Raw genomic sequence first — 22,449 nt, forward strand, 5'->3', positions numbered from 1 at the left:
TCAATTTGTTTCCTTTTTTACGATTAACGACTTAACAAGTCAGAGTATTATTATGTATATTATGTATTATTACTTGTCTTACTCTCATGTCACTGATTTGCAACATGTTATTACACCGCTGATTGCAAATACATTTTCAATTAACCACTCAACATATAGGTAGTGGGTATTTTATTGTATTTAACAATCAAGCACTGATATACAAAAAAAACTAAATGTCCTTGTTAAAGATATGTGTGGGCCTTAGCAGGCTGTGGTCTGCAGATCAAACCATTTTCTAAGAAAAGGTCAAGGGGTTATTGAAATGAACAAAATGTTAATATTGTATGACTTGTGGCTTTATTTTGATTCAAATTCATTTGTATGAATATACAGTTTATTAGGTCAGTGTATGCAAAATAACATTGACAGAGAGGCTAGTTGGGATTATGTGTGGGCCCGAGCGGGCTTTGGGCCCTGAGAATTGTCATCACCTTTCCCTCCTGCGTTAGGAGGGAAAGGCGAGATGGGGTATATATTGTCAACCATCCCACACTTATCATCATACCACTTTCCCAAAATAGCATATAATACTCTCTGATAGCTTAAAGGTGCCACATGTAGTAATGTGGCCAGAAATGGTACTGCAATCATGGTCAAAATTCTTTAGTCCCCTCCCCCTTTCCCTGACTGAGGTTGCCAAATAAGCAGCCAAATCCAGCTCGATCAACTGGGCAACTCCAAGGAACTTCAAACTTCCACTGCCTCTTACTATGGGTTGAGATGCTGGGCCCATAATAGCTGAATAGACAAGCGTTTTGTCAATAAAAAATCTCTAACCAACACATTTTACACAGAATTAGGCTATTTTCAGGAAGATGTACGTCATCCCTGTGTACAATATCACAACAAATGGCGATCATATGGTTATTGCCAGTACTATCAGAAAACAAACACTAAAACAAAATACACCCAACGCTAGCATTGGTTATACTGGTGAAAATAAGTTATACATGCTTAGCAGCTTAATGTACGCCCAAAACTAAAGAAGAGACATTTTACAAAGGTATGCTGATAGGCTACACGAATGAGGAATTATTTTATTATGTGATTTGGCTGTCTCCATATGTTTCACATTGCCATGATGACAGCCGTGCTAATGTCGGAACCCATTTCCTCAGCGTATCGGCATATTGAGAGCGAAATATGCACATAGGTTTTATTTCTCGAAAATATATTTTACCCTGTCAGTTCGAATACACATTCACATACAGGCTAACGGGCATATATTTCCCCCGTTGGCCTGTATGTCGATGTGTCATTGACCGGGCTAGCATACTAAGCATTACACTAGGAGCGAAGCACCATCACACTAAGCATTCGTTGCATGAACATACTAGCTTGGTAAAAGTCCACAAAATGTCCACAAGATCATAGACTGTATTGGACAATATAGTTTACATACCAAATGTCCATTTCCATTTATTACAAGTAATAAGAAAACATAAAGGCCTGATTTACCTATCAAGGAGGAAATTAGCAAGTTTGGTGTCAGATGAAATCGTCTCCATCGTTCAAAAAAAATCCTTGTTTTGTTTCTTGCTTTGTCATGAAAAAGTTGAGGATCATAACAACGCCTTTTAGATTTACTAAGGTCTGACATATTTAGTAACTTTACCAGTGACAGTAGCCAGACGAAGAGGGCGGTGCATAACTGGCAACCAGGATGTGACACACTCACAGACTTTTTTAATTGTTCAAATCGAAATGAAAACAGTAACAAGATTTCGGGGCTGTAAATCTAATTTTGAAATGAGCATATCCCAGCTGAACTACTCTTACCAGTTATAGAGGTATTCGAAAAGAACATGATTTATTAATGCCTTTTGACATATCGAGGTCATTTGGTGATGACTTGACATGAAGTTATTGCATATTGCTCCTTTAACAAAGACTCATTGGCCTTACTGTTGGTGCGATCCATTTGTACTGGAAAGTCGGAATTTCAATTGGAACGCCCCTCGACGTCAGATTTCCGACTCGAAATGTCGGGGCTATCTCAACACCTTCGAGTTGGGTCAAAGATGGCTTCTCTGGATGTAAACAATAATATCTGGTATTCTGATTGATTTTCTTGCACTAATTCAGCCATACACGATGTATTGTTAAATGTTACTGTAGCGTGAACTGAATTTATTTCATGTGTTTTATGCGTTCTACATTGCGAGCAATAGCGCCTGTTTCCTTTTCATCCACCTTGTTTGAAGGCTGCCGAAAGAGTGCATATTTTCCCATAAGTTGTTAACATTCAGACAAGGCAAACGCAAAAATAATATTCATGACATGCACCTGGGGATAGGTTGATTGGCAACACTAAATTGACCCTAGTGTGTGAATGTGAGTGTGAATGTTGTCTGTCTATCTGTGTTGGCCCTGCGATGAGGTGGCGAATTGTCCAGGGTGTACTCCGCCTTCCGCCCGATTGTAGCTCAGATAGGCTCCAGCGTCCCCCGCGACCCCAAAGGGAATAAGCGGTAGAAAATGGATGGATGGAACTAGAATGCTTAACGCTGCTGTGACGTCATTAACATCGCCATGCGAGAACTACACCCATGTAGTATGGCCGTTGTGTAACTTCTCGAATGCGAAAATAAAATTGCGCATTCAGTGACTCTTTCACAATTGTACTAAATACCGCTATGTTTGTTATTCAATAGACACAACCAATCGATTAAGTTGTGTTTTCGCTGGGAAACCGAATGATCTCCCAGCATGCTTTGCGGCACTTGATTTTCGACATCTTCCCATAAATACCATCAACTAATAAATCGTACATTTGCTCGTTTAATAGTTTGTAGGGAGAAACATGTACATTACATGACAAAACACGTTGGCTAAAACATATCGTCAATTGGTATATTGCGCGTCGAGTTCGAGGTTCTCTTTGAGTTCAGGGGCGCTACAGTTTGTAGTAGAAGGCGCCATGATTGGTGATTCATTGCGAGTGTTTCCGCTGTGCTTGGCTGGCTCACTTTCACGGCACCATTTCTGCTGCTGCTGCTGCTGGTGGTGTTGGAAAAAAATGAGCCGCAGTATATGCATTTAAAGGACACATACATTGACGCTGGTGACGAGACTGTGACGTGGTCTGATAGACAGGTAAGCGAAAAAAAAGGAACCAAACTACTGAAAACAACGTCCACGCAATACATTTATCGCGGTGTCTTGCAGACAATGAAAACAAGCTAATGAGCCCTGCAAGCTAACGTAGCATGCTGTCTTACGGCGAAGTAGCGAGTGGGGAAGCTAGCAATACGAGTTGTATTGTTGAATAAAAACACCCTGAACGGTTATTATTTAGTCGCTAACATTTGTAGCATGTGGGTGTGGTGGGAGAGAAGAAGCATTGTAAAACATTGAACGCTAGCTAGCTAGCATCAGTTTAACAGAGATGGAAGCTAACAGTGCTTTATGTGGTTATTTTGTTGGCGGTATTAGTGCATTCCGATTAGTGGTCATACATTAAATCCTTACCGAGTAATATATTTTTTTTGTTTTGCATTAGTTTAATTCCATACTGTTTGTTCTGTATGAACCCACAACGAGTGTTTAGGATATGGGGAATCACAGTAAAAATGTGACGCATGATACTGTTACACATTTGTTAACATTATATAAATAAATGTTTGCATTTTTAAAAATTCCTTGTGAGAATACAAATGTGGCCTAAATGTATGCAGGATTTGTAGTTACGTCATCAATTCCGCCGCCATCTTGGAAAAAAACCTTTGTGTTTATTGTCAGGTTTAATCTTATTAGATGTGGCAAAACTCTATCTGATAACACTTTCTCTTGCTGGATGTTTTTAATATAATGTCCAATGAAATTGGTGTTTATATTGTAAAGGTAATTGATGGTGATCATTTGTAAGCATTGCAATCTAAGTCTTGGGGTGGCTATTGCTCATTGAACATCTCAGCAGTTTTGCTAATAGCTAGCAAAGAAATGTGTGACAAATGCAAATCTAATTGCAACTGTAAAGTTGGCCATATTAAAAGGTATTTTATATACTGAAACCTCAAAAATAAAATGTTAATATCTTAAAGGGGAACCACACCTTTTTTTTTTTTAAATTTTGCCTATCATACCAATCATTATGAAATACATGACGGATGCATTGGCAACACTAAATTGGCCCTAGTGTGTGAATGTGAGTGTGAATGTTGTCTGTCTATCTGTGTTGGCCCTGTGATGAGGTGGCGACTTGTCCAGAGTGTACGCCGCCTTCCGCCCGATTGTAGCTGAGATAGGCTCCAGCGCCCCCCGTGACTCCGAAGGGAATAAGCGGTAGAAAATGGATGGATTTTTTAAAAATGCATTCTAAATATTAAATAAATGCGATCAAATGTCCACTTACAATGGAGCCTATGGGAGCCGTTCAATTCTGCCTGTAAAACCCCTAAAAAAACATCCAAACACCTCCATTAGGGTTTAATACACAGTCGTGGTCAAAAGTTTACATACAATTGTAAAGAACATAATGTCATGGCTGTCTTGAGTTTCCAATAATTTCTACAACTCTTATTTTTTTGTGATAAAGTGATAAGAGCACATACTTGTTAGTCACAAAAACATTCATGAAGTTTGGTTCTTTTATTAATTTATTATGGGTCTACTGAAAATGTGACCAAATCTGCTGGGTCAAAAGTATACATACAGCAATGTTAATATTTGATTACATGTCCCTTGGCAAGTTTCACTGCAATAAGGCGCTTTTGGTAGCCATCCACAAGCTTCTGGTTGAATTTTTGACCACTCCTCTTGACAAAATTGGTGCAGTTCAGCTAATTTTGTTGGTTACTACAAGATCTAGGGGAAACCCTGATCTTGTATAAATATATTGCTGTACGAGCATCTACACCATTCAGTTGTGAACATTGAACCTAAAGTGTGTACTCTCTTAGAACAGAGTGATCGATCTACGGTGGTACCTCAACTTACAAGCACATTGCGTTCCACGAATATTGTTTGAAAAAAATACACTAGCACGTACTGCAAACCATACGTTCCACACGGACTTATTTGAGTGACGAACCGGAGAAGATAACAAGCAATGGGCATCTGTGTACCAAAGGTAATACTTGACCGTCCAGTTTATTTAGTCAGGACTAGACAGAACAAAACACAGCATCTGCAACCTCTTAATATTTTTATAGATAAATGTTTGTCGTTTGGATGTTTGTGGCTGGATGCAGCGGAGGCTGGCTGTAGCTTGTGTGAAGCAGACTGACGCTACGGCAGTGCTTGAATTGCCGGGTAGGCTCATAACAGGTAAGACCAGATGTCGATCTCTTAGCGGCACTCTAACGTGCACGTCAACTGGCCAATCAATTATTGTGTAAACAATACAGGAACACAAATGTATAACAAAATGTTAACCGTTTATTGCTCGCACGGCACAACTCTGTTTCCCATAATAGGATAGGTTAGTCTTAAAGTACCAGTAGAGTGGAAAAACAAGTTGCCTCTATATCAGACCTGGGCATTCTGCGGGCCACATCCGGCCCTTTGTACGTCCCTGTCCGGCCCGCGTGAGGCCAATCATAAATTACAAAATAAATTTTAAAAAGTATCTATTTCGAGTGTGCAATACAACGGTGCTGCATTTGTTTTGAAAAGCGTTATTTGTATTACTTCCGTGTGGACGTATGCTCGTGCGCGATTGTGAGTGAATGTGAACAGCGGCAATCACAAATGACAAAATAAATTTAAAAAAAAACATTTATGTCGTGCGTGCAATACAACTGTGCTGCTTTTATTTTGAAAAGTGTTATTTAAGGGCGTATGTCCGTGTGTAACCTGTGAGTGAAGGTGCACAGCGACAAGTGATGCCCAGTTATCCCCGAGACGCTAAAAAAGAAAAGTTGATGACGAATGGCGTGTTTTCAACAAGACATGGACTGCCAAGTATTTCTTTACAGAAATTAAAGGTAAAGCCATGTGCTTAATTTGTGGTACACAAGTTGCTGTGTTTAAAGAATATAGTGTAACGAACTGATGTTGTGTTCTTGAGTTGCGGATATGAGGAGTGAGGATAGACGTGCGTGTGGAAGGAACGAGATAAGTTGAGCTGTGTTAGTATAAGTTGCTCAATAAAAGTTTAAAAAGAGCGTCAGACTTGGTGTGCGCTTCTTCTGGACGCTACAATTGGTGTCAGAAGTAAAACTTTGCGCATACTGCCGCTGCTTGTGTGCGCATACTGCGCTACTTGTGTGCTCAGCCTGCTACGTCATCGGGAGGTACGTGCCACGGTGTTTCCTGGCGACTTTGTCAAGATTGAACGAGGGGAAGGACATTGAGTGGGGACTTAAGGTGCCGGCAGCGACTGCAGATGTCTGTGTGAATCCCGGACGTGAGGAGCTCGTCGCAAAGAGAGAGAGAGAGAGGGAGGAAGGAGAGCGGCAGCGTCTACAGGTGCAGCGCGCGCTGCTTGGCATGGGGGAATTCCGCCCTCAATGAGACTCCCAGGTTTGATGGCAAGGCGAACTGGGAGGCATTTCATCCCACTTCTGACACCAATTGTAGCGTCCAGAAGAAGTGCACACCAAGTCTGACGTTCTTTTTAAACTTTTATTGAGCAACCTATACTAACACAGCTCAACTTATCTCGTTCTTTCCACACGCACGTCTATCCTCACTCCTCATTTCCGCAACAGCAACGCTTCCTCCTTCTTCGCCAATCACCTTACAGGCGTGCTACGTTCACAACAAAGAGGATGCAGGATAAAGAGACAGAAATGGACATTTTTGCATTGTATTATACATCAGGAAGTGTTGTGTAAGAAAGTGTTAAAAATAAAACCATCAAAAGCCATCTGCTTTTGTATAGAGATAAGTTAGGTTAAATGAAAATATTATTATTATTTATCTTACGGTATATCAAAAATAATTTGAGAAAAATTTAATTGAAATATTGTCGGTGTGGCCCTCCAGCAGTGCTCGGGTTGCTCATGTGGCCCCCGGTAAAAATTAATTGCCCACCCCTTGAAGCTATTTTCATATACAGGGTCTACATTAAAACATTCTTGTTCATACTGCATTAATATATGCTCATTTTAAACTTTCATGCAGAGGGAAATCACAACTAAGTCAATTGACCAAAACTGTATTCATTAAACAGTTCAGTTCATGTCATTTCCAAAACAGAAAGTGCAAGATTGTCAGAGACATTTTAAAACAAGCTACAAGTGCACTTTTGTTCATGATGACACACAAGATATTTCAATAAGTGTCACATAAAAATGAGCTGCATATCAAATAGTATATGTCCTACGGTGTTGATGTGGAAATAGTTGCTTCGGCATTGAGTTGGTGTGGCACCGAACGGAGATGTTGACCTCAACAACATGGAAGCAGCCCGTGAGATGAACATCATGGTGGATAATGCCCGGTTACAGTCCCAACCTGTTCCCACGTACCTCGGTGTGAAGCTTGACAAAACACTGACATTCAAACAACACCTGCACAGGCAAAGACAAGTGCCCGTGCCGCCCAAATACGGCGACTAGCCGGCACCACATGGGGAGCCACGACGAAGACACTGCACATTTCCACGTTGGCCCTGGTGTTCTCAGCCGCCGAGTACTGTGCCCCGGTTTGGTGCCGTAGCACCCATGTAAAGAAGTTGGATTTCGCCCTCAACAGCGCCCTGCGGACCGTCTCCGGGTGCCTGCGAGGGACCCCAGTACACCAACTGCCCATCCTCGCTGGCATCGCCCCGGCAAACATCAGACGAGAAGCAGCCACACTGGCCCTCTCCCGAAAGGCACAGACCAGCGAATCCCACCTCCTCCATAAGATCGTCACAGAAACACCACGACGCGTGCGCCTTAAGTCAAGGCGCCCCTTTGCCATGCAAGCCCACGAGCTGCTCAGCACAACATCAGCTGATACTTCCAAGGCCACCTCGGTCAAGACGAGATGGAGAGAACAGTGGAAGTTAGCAGAACCATCTAGGCTGCACCACTACATCGACGACCCCACAGACGTCTCCGGCCAGGAACTGCCCCGTAAGCAGTGGACAACCCTCAACCGCTTGAGAACCGGCGTCGGACGCTACGTAGCAGCGATGAAGAGGTGGGGACTTGCGGAAGATGCCTCCTGCGAGTGTGGGGACCCAGTCCAGACAGTAGAGCATATAGTAGCTAATTGCCCCAAACACCGGCCACCAAATGGCGAAAAAGGTCTGATTGACCTGGAAGATGACACGTTCACCTGGCTCCCCTCAACAGAGCTGAAAATCTAGACACACGACAGAAGAAGAAGAAGAGATGTTGACATATTCCCGCTTGAAGCCAAACCACCGTCAGGCGATGGACCCTGTGCTGTTTTTCTTGGGAATTAATTATTCCTCCATTTGTTACCAGATTCGCATCTTCTTTCTCTCGTATTACCACTCAAACCACACCGTTAGCTTTTAGCATCACAGCTAACGTTACCATGTCGCTATCTGTCTGCTCCGCGGGAGCGTGTGACGTTGCTAACGTGACATTATGTGACGTATGTAAGAAGGTGCGCTTGATTTAAGTCTCTGAAAAGGAGAGACAGGAAAGAGTGAGAAACGCATGCAGTTTAATGCCCCGGAGCTAAAAGCAACTGTATGAGAACGTATACTCGAATATCACGATATAGTCATTTTCTATATCGCACACAGAGACAAACCCGGGATATATTGAGTATATCAATATATCGCCCAGCCCTAGCTGTAAGTAAGACACATTTGCAAACACCAATGATATTGATTAGTCTACAGAAACACTGCTTCATTTTCTATGCCCCATTCAGTTAATGATAACTGCTGGTTCAATGTTAGGCTTAGGTTTTAGCAGATTTTCCGTATTTTTCCTACAGGCAACATTTGGTGACCTCAAACAACAAGGCTATGGATTGATTCACACTGGTTTCGCCTTTAGAAGGGTACTAGAAAAAACTGGAAAATTGATCTTGAAAGTCCTTAAAAAGTGCTTGAATTTGGCCATGGAAAAGGTGTACAAACCCTACATATATCTGATGTGTGACAGAAAGACTTACAAAATTTGCGAGTACATACATATGATCAAAATAGTATCAATCTCAGAGACTCCCGAGCCATTTTGAGAGATAATGAGCGTCTTAGACATGTGATCGTGTGACATAGAGGTAGGAACAGCAGATCCCTTACCTACCAACAACAATGCAAATCATGCAGACTATGGGAGCAAATAACGACTACTTTGAGACAAATGATGGTTTAGAACTTTATACTTTTGATCCTGAATATAAGGAGACTGAGCTGCAAGTTTTAGAAGTTCTGCTAAACAGATCCAGCTTTTGTGAATATATGTATTCCCGTTCAGATGAAGATTTAGTTTTAATCCAGATGAAGTGTTAAAAAAGTGGCTACTGACAGTTACACTGTCTTCCGTTGTGTGTGTGTTTGTCTCCATATCCGGGTCTAAACTGAATGTCACAGATGAACAGCTTCTAGATTCATGGCTAAATCCTCCTAGTACCAGATGAGAGTCATGATTTATAATCTAGAATAATTTTGATGAGCCGAACACGATGCAGTGGTAACAGAAGCAGCACACCATAAGCTTCTTCTTCTTCTTTACAGTTTTACGGCAGTTTGCATCCATATATGTTGCATTATTGCCATCTTCAGTTTAATTTTATAATTACATTAAAGTTTCTCCTTGAGTCCAGTGCAGCATAAACTATAGTTAGCTCTCAGTTATCAATGCTGAAAATAGTTTGTCTGCGCTAGCGCTTATAATAACATCAACAATTAATATTTGGTTAATTTACAGGTCACAAGATGTAAATAGAGTATTTTTTTGCGGGTTTTGGATGGTTATTTAGAGAGTTGTGGGGGCAAAATAGAGAGACCCCATAGACTCCATTGTTAGCTGACTTTATTTATTTACAACTTAGAATGCATAAAAAATAAAATATTGTGTTCATGTCTTACATAAGGATTGTCAATGATAAACAGCACATCTCTTTCAAATTTTTGCATATTTCCAGTATGACTGATCTGATAACATGGCCAGAGTGCAGAAGCGTTACTACTGTGAAGTCAATCTCCGGAAATAGCCAAAGATATTAGGAGCGGAATATTCAAAATGTGGCATTTTGTGATGTTTAACCTGTGTTTTCACATAATTTGTGAATTGTAAATACAATCGGATATGGTTTAATCCAGTGTTTTTCAACCACTGTGTAGTGTGCCACGGCACACTATTGTGCCGTGAGATACAGCCTGGTGTGCCGTGGGAGATTATGTAATTTCACCTATTTGGGTTAAAAATATTTTATGCAAACCAGTAATTATGATCTGCAAATTGAGTGTCGGTGCTGTCTAGAGCTCGGCAGAGTAACCGTGTAATACTCGTCCATATCAGTAGGTGGCAGCAGGTAGCTAATTTCTTTGTAAACGTATCTAATGCTTAAACCAAAAATAAACAAAAGGAGAGTGCCCCTAAAAAAGGCATTGAAGCTTAGGGATGGCAATGGAAAATGAAACTAAAACTGAACTGCCTACAAAGTAAACAAAAACAGAATGCTGGACAACAGCAAAGACTTACAGCCTGTGGAGCAGACGGCGTCCACAAAGTACATCCGTACAAGACATGACAATCAACAATGTCCAGACAAAGAAGGATAGCGTCCGTATAACTGAAATAGTCTTGATTGCTAAAACAAAACAGGTGCGGGGAATAGCGCTCAAAGGAAGACATGAAAATGCCAACAAAACAGGAAAAGCCACCAAAATAGGAGCGCTAGACACTACACACAGGAAAACACCAAAAAACTCCAAATAAGTCACGGCGTGATGTAACAGGTCGTGACACTTACTTTGAGACAAGAGCTATAGTGATGCATGGTTGGTTATGGTTTAAATTCATATCCAACAATTGCAACAATGACTTTACTGTCAGGACTAGACAGAACAAAACACAGCATCTGTTTTACTGTACCGAGTTTACATTTTTTGTTTTCTGCTGGTTTTGATTGATTGAAACTTTTATTAGTAGATAGCACAGTACAGTACATATTCTGTACAATTGACCACTAAATGGTAACACCCGAATAAGTTTTTCAACTTGTTTAAGTCGGGGTCCACGTTAATCAATTCATTTTACAAATATATTCTATCAGCATAATACAGTCATCACACAAGTTAATCATCAGAGTATATACATTGAATTATTTATAATCCGGGGGGTGGGATGTGGTGGGGCTTGGGGGGTAGTGGTGTGCCGCCGCATTTTTTCAATGAACAAAATTGTGCCTTGGCTCCAAAAAGGTTGAAAAACACTGGTTTAATCGATACAATGAAACACAATTAAGCATATTAGGTCAACTTGTTTTTCCACTCTTCTGGTACTTTAATTTATCCCACAATAGGGAAATTATGTGGTTGCAGTGCTGATACAAAAAGTCCACAAAAATAAGGTTAAAAAAAAGAAAACAATAGGGAAACATCATAGAACACAAAGGACTAGGGATGATGTTCGTTAAGAAATTATCGATGTCGATGCCATTATTGAATCCTCTTATCGAACCGATTCCTTATTGAATCTCTTATCGAATCCAGATAGGTTGCTGTGTGTGCACTGAGTTCCAAAAGCCGTAGATGTTATGTGACTGGGCCGGCACGCTGTTTATATGAAGGAAAGGCGGACGTGACTGAAGACAGCCTGCGGACGTTAAAAAGGGTGAAGGTTTCAGGTGAGAGAGGACGCTAAAGGCACGCCCCCAGTGAGCATATAGTGCTGCTGTGTACGTTGTAAATAAAAAAAATACGGTATAGTGGCTTTGATAACGGGAACCGGTTCTCAATAAGGGATTCGAGTCCATGGAATCGGTTCTTTTCTTATCAAAGCATCAGGAGAGCCGGTTTTCCCTACAAAGGACATAAAAGACAATAAAAAGAGCACAGAGCTGATGCTGCCACTTCGGTGGTGCCATTTCTACATACAGCTACAAAAGTAAAACACAATGGAAAAAAACAACATGAGCAATAAATAACAGGGTTTCCTCCAGTTTGCCAATATACTTGTGGCGTTGGGGGCATGGCTACAGGCATGGTCAATGTGACATCATCATATAATTTGCATAATTGTTGATGGAAAAATGGGAAACAATTTCTGAGTTCTTTACATGCATGTTATAGAATTTTACTTTGTTTTCAATGATAATTTTAGTAAATGATCGACTAAAAAAACCTAAAAATTCTGTGGTACATTACATGGGACTTGTAAGTGTCAAAAAGACAGCCAAAAGAAGTTGGTAGATGAGAATAAATCTAAAGGTAAAATATAGTGTAAAAATGCACCCAATTTCAGGAAATATACCGTATTTTTCGGACTATAAGCCGCAGTTTTTTTTCGGACTATAAGCCGCAGTTTTTTTTCATAGTTTGGCCGGGGGTGCGACTTTTACTCAGGAGCGACTTATGTGTGAAATTATTAACACATTACCGTAAAATATCAAATAATATTATTTAGCTCATTCACGTAAGAGACTAGACGTATAAGATTTAATCGGATTTACCGATTAGGAGTGACAAATTGTTTGGTAAACGTATAGCATGTTCTATATGTTATAGTTATTTGAATGACTCTTACCATAATATGTTACGTTAACATACCAGGCACGTTCTCAGTTGGTTATTTATGCGTCATATAACGTACACTTATTCAGCCTGTTCACTATTCTTTATTTATTTTAAATTGTCTTTCAAATGTCTATTCTTGGTGTTGGGTTTTATCAAATAAATTTCCCCCAAAAATGCGACTTATACACCAGTGCGACTTATATGTTTTTTTCCTTCTTTACTATGCATTTTCAGCCGGTGCGGCTTATACTCCGGAGCGACTTATACTCCGAAAAATACGGTAGTCTTGATTTTCAAAATTGTCTTTCGGAGTTCGTGTGGCAGCACTTTGTGCTGATAGAAATGTTCCTCTTTTTTTCCCCCTGAATTTCCCACTTTTTTTCATTAAAGTGTGCCTTTGCCTGAGCCCAGTGCATCATGTTTCAATTGACCATCCTTGAGATTTTCTTACAGTTTAATTGGAGTCCTGCTGTGGTAAATACAGTTGATTGGACATGATTTGGGAAAGCACACACCTGTCTAAGGTCCCACACTTGAACCAAAACCAACCATGAAGTCGAAGGAATTGTCTGTTGACGTCCGATACCGGATTGTCTCAAGGCACAAATCTGGGGAAGGGTACGGAAAAATATCTGCTGCCTCGAAAGTCCCATGAGCACAGTGCCACCAGGACTCTTTCTAGAACTGGCTGGCTAAACCGAGCGATCAGGGGAAAAGGGCACTAGTGAGTAGGGCTGTGAATCTTTGTGCACTGCATGATTCGAGTCGATTCTTTGGGGTAACGATTCGATTCAGAATCGATTCTCGATTCAAAATTCATGCTTTTTTTAATAACATTGGGTGCCAGTTCTATGATTAACTACATTCCTTCATAAAATAAACAGCTTAGTGTTTATATTATTTAAAATAAAACTGTTTTGTTTAATAAAATGTTACCCAAACATTTGATAAAGTCAAACACAAATTAGGCAACAAAAGAAGTATCCCACACTTCTCTTTTCTGAAGTAAATATTTTACAGCAGATATGGGCATGTACATCGACAATACGATTGTCTATTTTATTTTTAATCGATTAAGAATCGTTACAAATAAGAATCGCGATACATTCGAAAACTTTTTTTTTACACCCCTACTAGTTAGGGAGGTTACCAAGAACCGGGTGGTCACTCTGTCAGTGCTACAGCATTCCTCTGTGGCGAGAGGAGAACCTTCCAGAAGGACAAACATTTCTGCAGCGATCCACCAGTCAGGCGTGTGTTGGGGGGGGCCAGACAGAAAGCCATTCCTTAGTAAAAGGCACATGGCTGCCTGCCTAAAGTTGGCCAAAATAAACCTGAAAACTGTCAGACCATGAGAAACAATTTCCTGGTCTGATAAGACAAAGATTGAACTCTTTGGCGTGAATGCTAGATGTTACATTTGGCGTAAACCAGGTACTGCTCATCACCAGGTCAATACCATCCCTACAATGAAGCATGGTGGTAGCAGCATCATGCTATGGAGATATTTTTTCTGCGGCAGGACCTGGGAGACTAGTAGGATAGAGTAGGGCTGGGCGATCGATCGAATATACTCGATATATCGCGGGTTTGTCTCTGTGCGATATAGAACATGACTATTTATAAATGGTTGATTTATATAGGCTAGTAAGGTGAAGTTTTGTACCTGACAAGTTTCGGCTATCTTGCTTCTGCAGCCCTCATCAGAGGTGTCACGTGATGTTAGCGTGATGTCATCTGTGACGTGTTATATGGATTGTTCCATCTCACCTGAAGTGGTGGAATGGCGGTGTCCCCTGGTGTGCGCCGGGGGTAGGATGGTGCGCCCCCTGTCGTCTGGATGTCTACCAAACAGCCGGGGGCGGCCGTGCAGGACTGTGTCCCAGGTGTGGGATAGTTGGTAGGCTCCTTCGTCCCTGTTGACAGTCTTTGGGGCCCGCTTCCTGATTTCAACCGCCTCTTTGATCCACCGATGAAATTTGTTGCTTTCCATTCTAATGACCTTGGCTGCCTCCCAGTTCATTAGATGGTTTTACCTCTTGCGGTGGTCTGAAATGGCTGATTTTAGCGTAGCTTTCATTCTCGTTGCGCGGGTGAGCGTTCCAGATGTTTCCTTTTCACATTCTTTCTGGTGTTCCTTTTTTTTGGGATGGAACAATCCATATAACACATCACAGATGACGTCACGCTAACATCACGTGACACCTCTGATGAAGGCTGCAGAAGCAAGATAGCCGAAACTTGTCAGGTACAAAACTTTACCTTACTAGCCAATATAAATCAACCATTTATAAATACACATTAGTAGGCTAAATGAACCTCTTCAACATATAGAAAATGACTATATCATGATATTCGGGTATACGGTCTCACGCAGTTGCTTTTAGCTGCGGGCATTACACTACAGGCTTTTCTCACGCTATCTTCTCTCTCCTTCTCACAGAAACATAAAACAAGCGCACCTTCTTACATACTTCACATACTGTCGCGTGTGCAACGTCACTCTCGTGGAGCAGAGAAGTAGCAGCATTGGTAACGTTAGCTGTGGCAGGTACGAGTGGTAATACGAGAGAAAGAAGGTGTGATTCTGGTAACGAATGAAGGAAGAATTAATTCCCAAGAAAAACAGCACAGGGTCCATCGTCTGGCAGTGGTTTGGCTTCAAGCAGCAAGATGTTGAACAGACAACCGTAATATGTCAAGTATGCGGCAAAAGCGTTGCGGCAAAAAGTAGCAGCACTGCTAATTTGTAGCATCATTTGAAAAGTCACCCGCTAGAGAATGAGGAGTGCTTGAAACTCCGCTTGTCAAAATCTCCGGCTGGTGCCACACCCACAAAATGCCAAAGCGACCATTTCCAGATCAACACCGTATGGAAAAAAATAGTCAACAACAGAATGAGATAATGTCCGCAGTAATCTACCACATAGCGAAGGACATACACTATTTGATTGTCTATTATGCAGCTAATTTTTATTTGACAGTTATTGAAATATTTTGTGTGACATCATGCACAAAAGTGCACTTTATTTGTTTTAAAATATTGTAGTGACGTTCTGTACAAAAAGTGCACTTTAATTTAGTGTTGTTTTGATATGTCATCTTAGTGACATAATGCACAAAAGTGCACTCATAGCTTGTTTTAAAATGTTTCTGACAATCTTGCACTTTCTGGAAATTACATGAATGTTTGTGCCACTGCTTAACTGTTTAATGAATACATTTTTGGTAAATTGACTTAGTTGTGATTTCCCTCTCTGCATGAAAGTTTAAAATTAGCATATATTAATGCAGTATGAACAAGAATGTTTTAATGTAGACACATTAGGGATGTCCCGATCCAGGTTTTTGCACTTCCGATTCGATACCGATATTGTTTTTGCATTTCCGATCCGATACCGATACTGACCGATACTGGCCTATCCGAGCATGTATTAAAGTTTAAAGTTATTTAGCCTACTTAGTTGTCAGAATCATGTTGAAAAGGGTTTTAGTACTCTTGATAACAACTAGCCATCTGAATTAGGGGAGTTTGATTAATACACAATGGTTGGTGACAAGAAACTGACCTGTTTATTCAAGGATAAACACAAAATAGACAAAATTATACATGACAAACAGAAATGGCATCATTAAACTAGGGCTGGGCGATATGGCCTTTTTTTAATATTGCGATATTTTAAGGCCACATTGCGATACACAATATATATCTCGATATTTTGCCTTAGCCTTGAATGAACACTTGATGCATATAATCACAGCAGTATGATGATTCTATGTGTTTTGATTGATTGATTGAGACTTTTATTAGTAGGTTGCACAGTGAAGTACATATTCCGTACAATTGACCACTAAATGGTAACACCCGAATAAGTTTATCAACTTGTTTAAGTCGGGGTCCACTTAAATTGATTCATGATACAGATATATACTATCAGATATATACTATTATCATAATACAGTCATCACACAAGATAATCACATTGAATTACTTCAGTGTTTCCCACACATTCATTTATTTGTGGCGGCCCGCCACGAAATAATTATGTCCGCCACAAATGGATTTTTCGGCTTTTGACTCGCTCGACCGCTCATAAAAGCAATGGGACTGTCTGTGAATGTTGCTTGTAGTTACACCTCCGGTGCAGTAGGTGGCGGTATGCATTGTAACTCCGCCAAAAGCACTTAATTCACCTGGTGGGCCAGAAGAAGAAGAAGAGGGACGGACGGACGGGACCAAAATACTCGCCGACTACTTTTCATAATGATGGCGCTTCCTACGTTTCTACCTCAAACGTCCAAAAGCTGCTGAAAGCCTTGATCCAGGATGCCATGGGGAAAAAAACTTAAATGGTGCCTTTTGGCGATAGTTAGCAGCTTGGTGGCTCATAGCCGGCTAGCTAACGCTTGCTAGCGTGGTAGCATTGCTTCATTTTTACAGGTGTTATAGGTAGATAGGTTATAGCTGCATCGCTCGCGGCTCGTCATATATTTAATGTTAATCCGCGATTTCACCGAGCGTTTCACTGACGGTTTCGCCTGACGCTGCTTCATTAACACCGCCGCTGTTTGACTCGGTCACCTGTTTTCATACCGACGAGCTAACGTGTCCAGGTTATAACCCTGTTGTCAATAAACACACATGGACTGAAGCTAAATTGTCCACTGTCCACTGCAGCATGTGAATGCAATGAAAAGAATAAAATCTGAGCCAACCAGCTGTTAAAATGTTGTCCAGGTTAATTTTTTATTAAAGGCCCTTCATTTCAAGATTTCAACTGTGATTGGGCTTTAAACAGGTGGATGACCTGTTCAGATGGGTGTAACTGCTACTGGTCAAATAATGTGAAATAGCATTTAATTTTACATGTATGCAATGCCATTTAAATGTAATTATAGATAATAATAATAAATACTGTGTAGTGTTGTAAATAGTCAACGGGAAGGATTCTAGTAAGATATAAGCCATGAGCACTACACAGCCAGAAAAAAACCTAGGCAGGACAAGTAAAAATATTGGGGCAAGTAGATTTGAGAAGTCGGGCAAGTAGAAAAAAACCTTAACGTTGAACCCTGCATGTGTTGAGCTGCTGGTTAGACGGCACTGTACATAGAGCGCTTCTGCTCGTTAGTAATAAATTCTAATGTTGGATGTTCACTCCTTTACACAGATGAGTATAGAAAAATATTTTCAACGGCCGAAAAGGGCTGGACTTGGAGAGGAGGTAGGCCTACAGTCCGGACCACAGGTGCGACCTGTTCAGCAGGAGGAGGAGGAGGAGGTTGACTGACTGTGGCAGGACACCTCTGCCTCTGTTTCACTTCATGTTGCTGGTAAATAATATGGTTGTAGTAGTAGGCTAAAGTTAAATTATTTAGTATTCACTAATTAAAGGGGCAGAGCTTTAAGAGACATTTTAGCTTTTATATTTTATAAGATATATTTTTTGTAAGAACCACAATTAATAAATATATTTCAGTGAATCACTAATTGTTCAAATCTGTATATAAATATGTACATAAAATGTTGTAATTATATTCCAACTCCGCGTTCTTCTTGGTCATCGCCGCCCGCCCCGCCCCCCCGCCGACCACACCACCACAAATAGATGCCTGTCCTGTGGGAAACACTGTACTTACATTATTTATAATCCAAGGTGTGGAGGGGGGCGCCGGATGTAAGTGTCAAAAAGTCAGCCAAAAGAGTTTGATATGAGAATAAATCTAAATTTAAAATACAGGGTAGAAATGCACCCATTTGCAGGAAATGTAGTCTTGATTTTCAAAATGTTCTTTCAAGGCTTGCATGTCTACATTAAAACATTCTTCTTCATACTGCATTAATATATGCTACTTTTAAACTTTCATGCAGAGAAGGAAATCACAACTAAAAAAATCACACATTTTTTCATACGGTGTTGATGTGGAAATTTTTTGCCTCTGCATTTTGATGGTGTGGACGTGTGGCACCGAATGGAGATAAGCGTCTCGACAGACGTTACAATATTTGAACAATGATGACGAAAACTGTTGTCTCTGTCGTGTCCGTGTGTCGAAAATTGTTATGCGCTTATTTTTTTATTTGATTTTGTGCGTGGCATAGATTTACTATGCGCAGAGGACGCTTAAACAGTGCGCAATTGCACAAGCGAGCACCTTAGAGGGAGCGTTGCTCACACGGCTGCACTAGCATCACAGCTAACGTTAGCCACGCTGCTACCTCCCTGCTCGGGGAGGACGTATACGTATGTGACGTATGACGTGACAGTATGTGACGTATGCCGTGACAGTATGTAACGTATGACGTGACAGTATGTGACGTATGCCGTGACAGTATGTGACGTATGCCGTGACAGTATGTAACGTATGACGTGACAGTATGTGACGTGTGTAAGAAGGTGCGCTTGCTGTCTGTGAGAAGCACAGACACAGAAAAGAGTGAGAAGAGCTTGTCGTGTAATGCCAGCAGCTAAAAGCAACTGCGTGAGAATTGTGGATGTGTTGAAGGTGTGCTGGAAAATGCGGAACGGAAATTACGGAGCAGCAGAAAAGTGGAATGTATTATTTAAATCGGTGCGTAGGAAAACACGGACCGGAGTTTTTTTTAAACTGGATCTGGATCGGCATTTTCCCATGCCTTGCCGATACGCAATTTTTGGCAAATATCGGCAGCCGATGCGATCCAAATAACGGATCGGGACATCCCTAAGACACATAGAATCATCATACTGCTGTGATTATATGCATCGAGTGTTAATTCAAGGCTAAGGCAAAATATCGAGATATATAACGTGTATCGTGACATAGCCTAAAAATATTGAGATATTAATAAAAGGCCATATCGCCCAGCCCTAGGATAGAGGAAAAGATTAATGCAGCAATGTACAGGGACATACTGGAAAAAACCTGCTCTTGAACTCAGACTGGGGCGGCGGCTCATCTTTCAGCAGGACAACGACCCTATGCACAAAATATCAAAGGAATGGCTTCAGGACAACTCTGTAAATGTCCTTGAGTGGCCCAGCCAGGGTCCAGACTTGAATTTGATTTAACATCTGCACACTGACTCTTCCTATCCAACCTGATGGAGCTTGAGAGGTGCTGCAAAGAGGAATATAATATTTTATATTGTTAATATAGCTTATGTTATTATTGAGAGCGGGTTGTGCAGTAACAAGAAAGTTCCTAGTTCGAATTGTTCTTCCTCCACCACAGTCACTGCTTTCTGGGTTGCCCTCACAGGGAAGCTTCACCGGCCGAGAAGCTAAATCACAGCCAGGTACGGTCCCCGGGCGCTACATGATGGCTGCCCGCTGCTCATCAAGAGAGGATGGGTCAAATGCAGAGCCTTCTAAAACCACAGAATGTTTAGGAACTTTTTCCCCAGTCGCCACAAAACTTGCAGCTCAAAGACGTGCTGTCAATCTGCCATACCTGCCAACTACTACGGTTTTCCCGTAATTAGTACGGTTTTCATCAACCTATTCCGGGTTACGGTTGCAGTGATAAAAAATATGGTTTTTCATTAATTAAATTTTTTTTATTTTTTTTAAGTTGTATTCACGAAATCGCGTAACAACAATGACAATCGACACTGCTTCCCGTAACTTCCTATCGAGCCATTCCGAATGCCATGTGTAACACGGGTGGGAAATAAGCCATATTTCCTCTCATGACATCTCCTCATATTACCTGCGCCGTTTCCACGTTTAATCTCGCGAGTTTAACACACGCGCTCACGTGACCCGCTGCAGCCAATCACGCTCTATAAAATCCAGCATTCCGAGATGGCTGCCAGGTGCGGTGGCTAAGCCTGGGGACATATGAAGCCGGTATGTTTTAAAGTTGTCGTTTGCTTGCATATTGTAAAAACAACCGTCCAACATTTTACAACTAATTGTAAACTTGTAGGTGCCGAACATCAGGGACGTGTTGCGACGAGAGAGTGTGTCGATGATAAGATATTAAGCCGAGTTGGTAAGTGAATCTGTTTGCTAATAGTAGCGACTAGCCGTACCCATGTATTTCCTATGGGCGGTTAGCATCGGGTTTTAATCCCGTTTCCTCCAATGTTTCTGATCCGATTGAATTTATATTTATGTCGAGTCTTTATTTTGAGTATTTACATATGGTAACTGAGTGTTGTGGCGTTTTAAGGCCATTTGCACTTTTTATGCTATGGTAAAGACAATGAATGAATACTGCCGCTGGTGTGCGGTTACACCCGTCATAGTGACGTCACTGTTATTGTTAATGTTACTCCCGTCATAGTGACAACACTGTGTACTGTCGTGTTTATTTTATACATGCATGTGATTGTTTAAATATTGTTAATGTTAGCAGTATTATAGCTAATAATGATAATAATAAGTGTAACTTATTTATTGAAGGTCGAACGATAGATGACTTAATGTTGATGTTATGTGCGCACATTGATTGAACTTCGGGTCCTGTGCTTATGCAGGCCAGGTCCCTAAGTCTTGGATGGCGAGCTGTAGATAGGCCTCGAGCCTGAGCCCAAGGATCTCCACCTCTCAACCCCTGAACTCCACCTGCTCTGGTCGGGCCGGTAGGCGGCTTATAGCCGAACCCCTTGCCTCGCACCTCATTGCTCTGCGGCCCTTTGCACTACCTCATACACACCCTGCCCATAAACTGAACTCTCACTACAAACTGCCATACCCACAACCCCAAACCGTGTGGCTGTATGAACTCTGAATGCGCATATGGACTGCGATCAGTCTCATATGACCTTTTAAGAACTTTTGATACTACCTGTTATGAATTACCTGAACCCTTGCTGTTTTTTTCTTTTGTTTTGAATGGCCATTCCTATCAATGTATGTCCACTATTTGTTGCACTGTACATATTTAAATAACACCAGTATAATTTAAAGCATTTAATTGTGTCTGTCCTACTCTCTCCGAGTCGTAACCTAGACTTCTGATTAGCCCAAATATTGAGAACGTCTACTATAATAGCTAACGTACCTGTTACGGTACACATGCGCGAGGCTATTTATAGCACCGCTGCCAAGCACGAGGCACCAGTTGCCATTGTTTCCAAACGAGCGAACGATCATGGAATCAGCCGGAGAAAAATCGCATACGAGTCTTAAACCGAAAAGAAAACTGCAGTCATTCCGTGAAGAATATTCAAAAGCCTATCCGGGAATAATTATCCGTTCCAAAAAGGGTGAAAACTACGCGAATTGCACCTTGTGCAGACAAGATTTTTCGATCGGACACGGAGGAATTAGCGATGTAAAAGACCACGTTGGGACAAAAAAACATAAGTCTAATGCCGTTGCTAGCGATACAAGTGGAAAACTTTCAACGTTTTTCGTCGCCCAAACAGATTCTTTGGATGTGATAAATGCCGAAGTTTTATTTACGGAGGCAATAATTGAGCAAACAAAAAGGTAATGACACCAATGTTATCTATTGGAATTGTTTAGTACTGTTATACTGTTAAAAGTGTTTATACTATTTATGCTTTCAAGTCCAAGTTGAAGAAATCTTGTTAAATGTTGACAGCATAACTACCAAAATACAGAAGTATGTCCTTAATATTTTTGCAGTGCTATTTCTGTTGAAAAGTTAAAATGATTACATTAGAGATGTGATGTGCCACTTTTCAAGTGTCTGATGGCTTAAATTAATTTTCATTAATTTTTCATATTTTGAATTCTTTTGAAAGGCTTACAAAAAAACTACATTTTAATTGTAATTCCATGCTATTGACAGGACTATTAATTTTAATGAAGTTATCTTACCATGTTTACAGTATGATAATTGTGATAGAAATA

At 40.9% G+C, this 22,449-nt stretch overlaps 1 protein-coding gene across 4 annotated transcripts in view; it reads left to right on the forward strand.

The window, feature by feature from the left end:
* Positions 1-2,832: 2,832 nt before the first annotated feature.
* The window catches only part of znf280d (zinc finger protein 280D), a 34,796-nt gene continuing 15,179 nt past the window's right edge, over positions 2,833-22,449 (forward strand). For 2 of the 4 annotated variants that reach the window (XM_061964103.2, XM_061964099.1), the window contains exon 1: positions 2,833-3,138. The gene's annotated coding sequence lies outside the window, so the exon portion shown is untranslated. Of the gene's footprint in view, positions 3,139-14,868; positions 14,889-19,691; positions 20,618-21,104; positions 21,210-22,449 lie in introns of those variants that run through there. The other 2 variants (XM_061964100.2, XM_061964102.2) reach the window with 2 other exon arrangements.

Source organism: Nerophis lumbriciformis, linkage group LG06 (genome assembly GCF_033978685.3).
Source record: "Nerophis lumbriciformis linkage group LG06, RoL_Nlum_v2.1, whole genome shotgun sequence".
Classification (NCBI taxonomy): Eukaryota; Metazoa; Chordata; class Actinopteri; order Syngnathiformes; family Syngnathidae; genus Nerophis; species Nerophis lumbriciformis.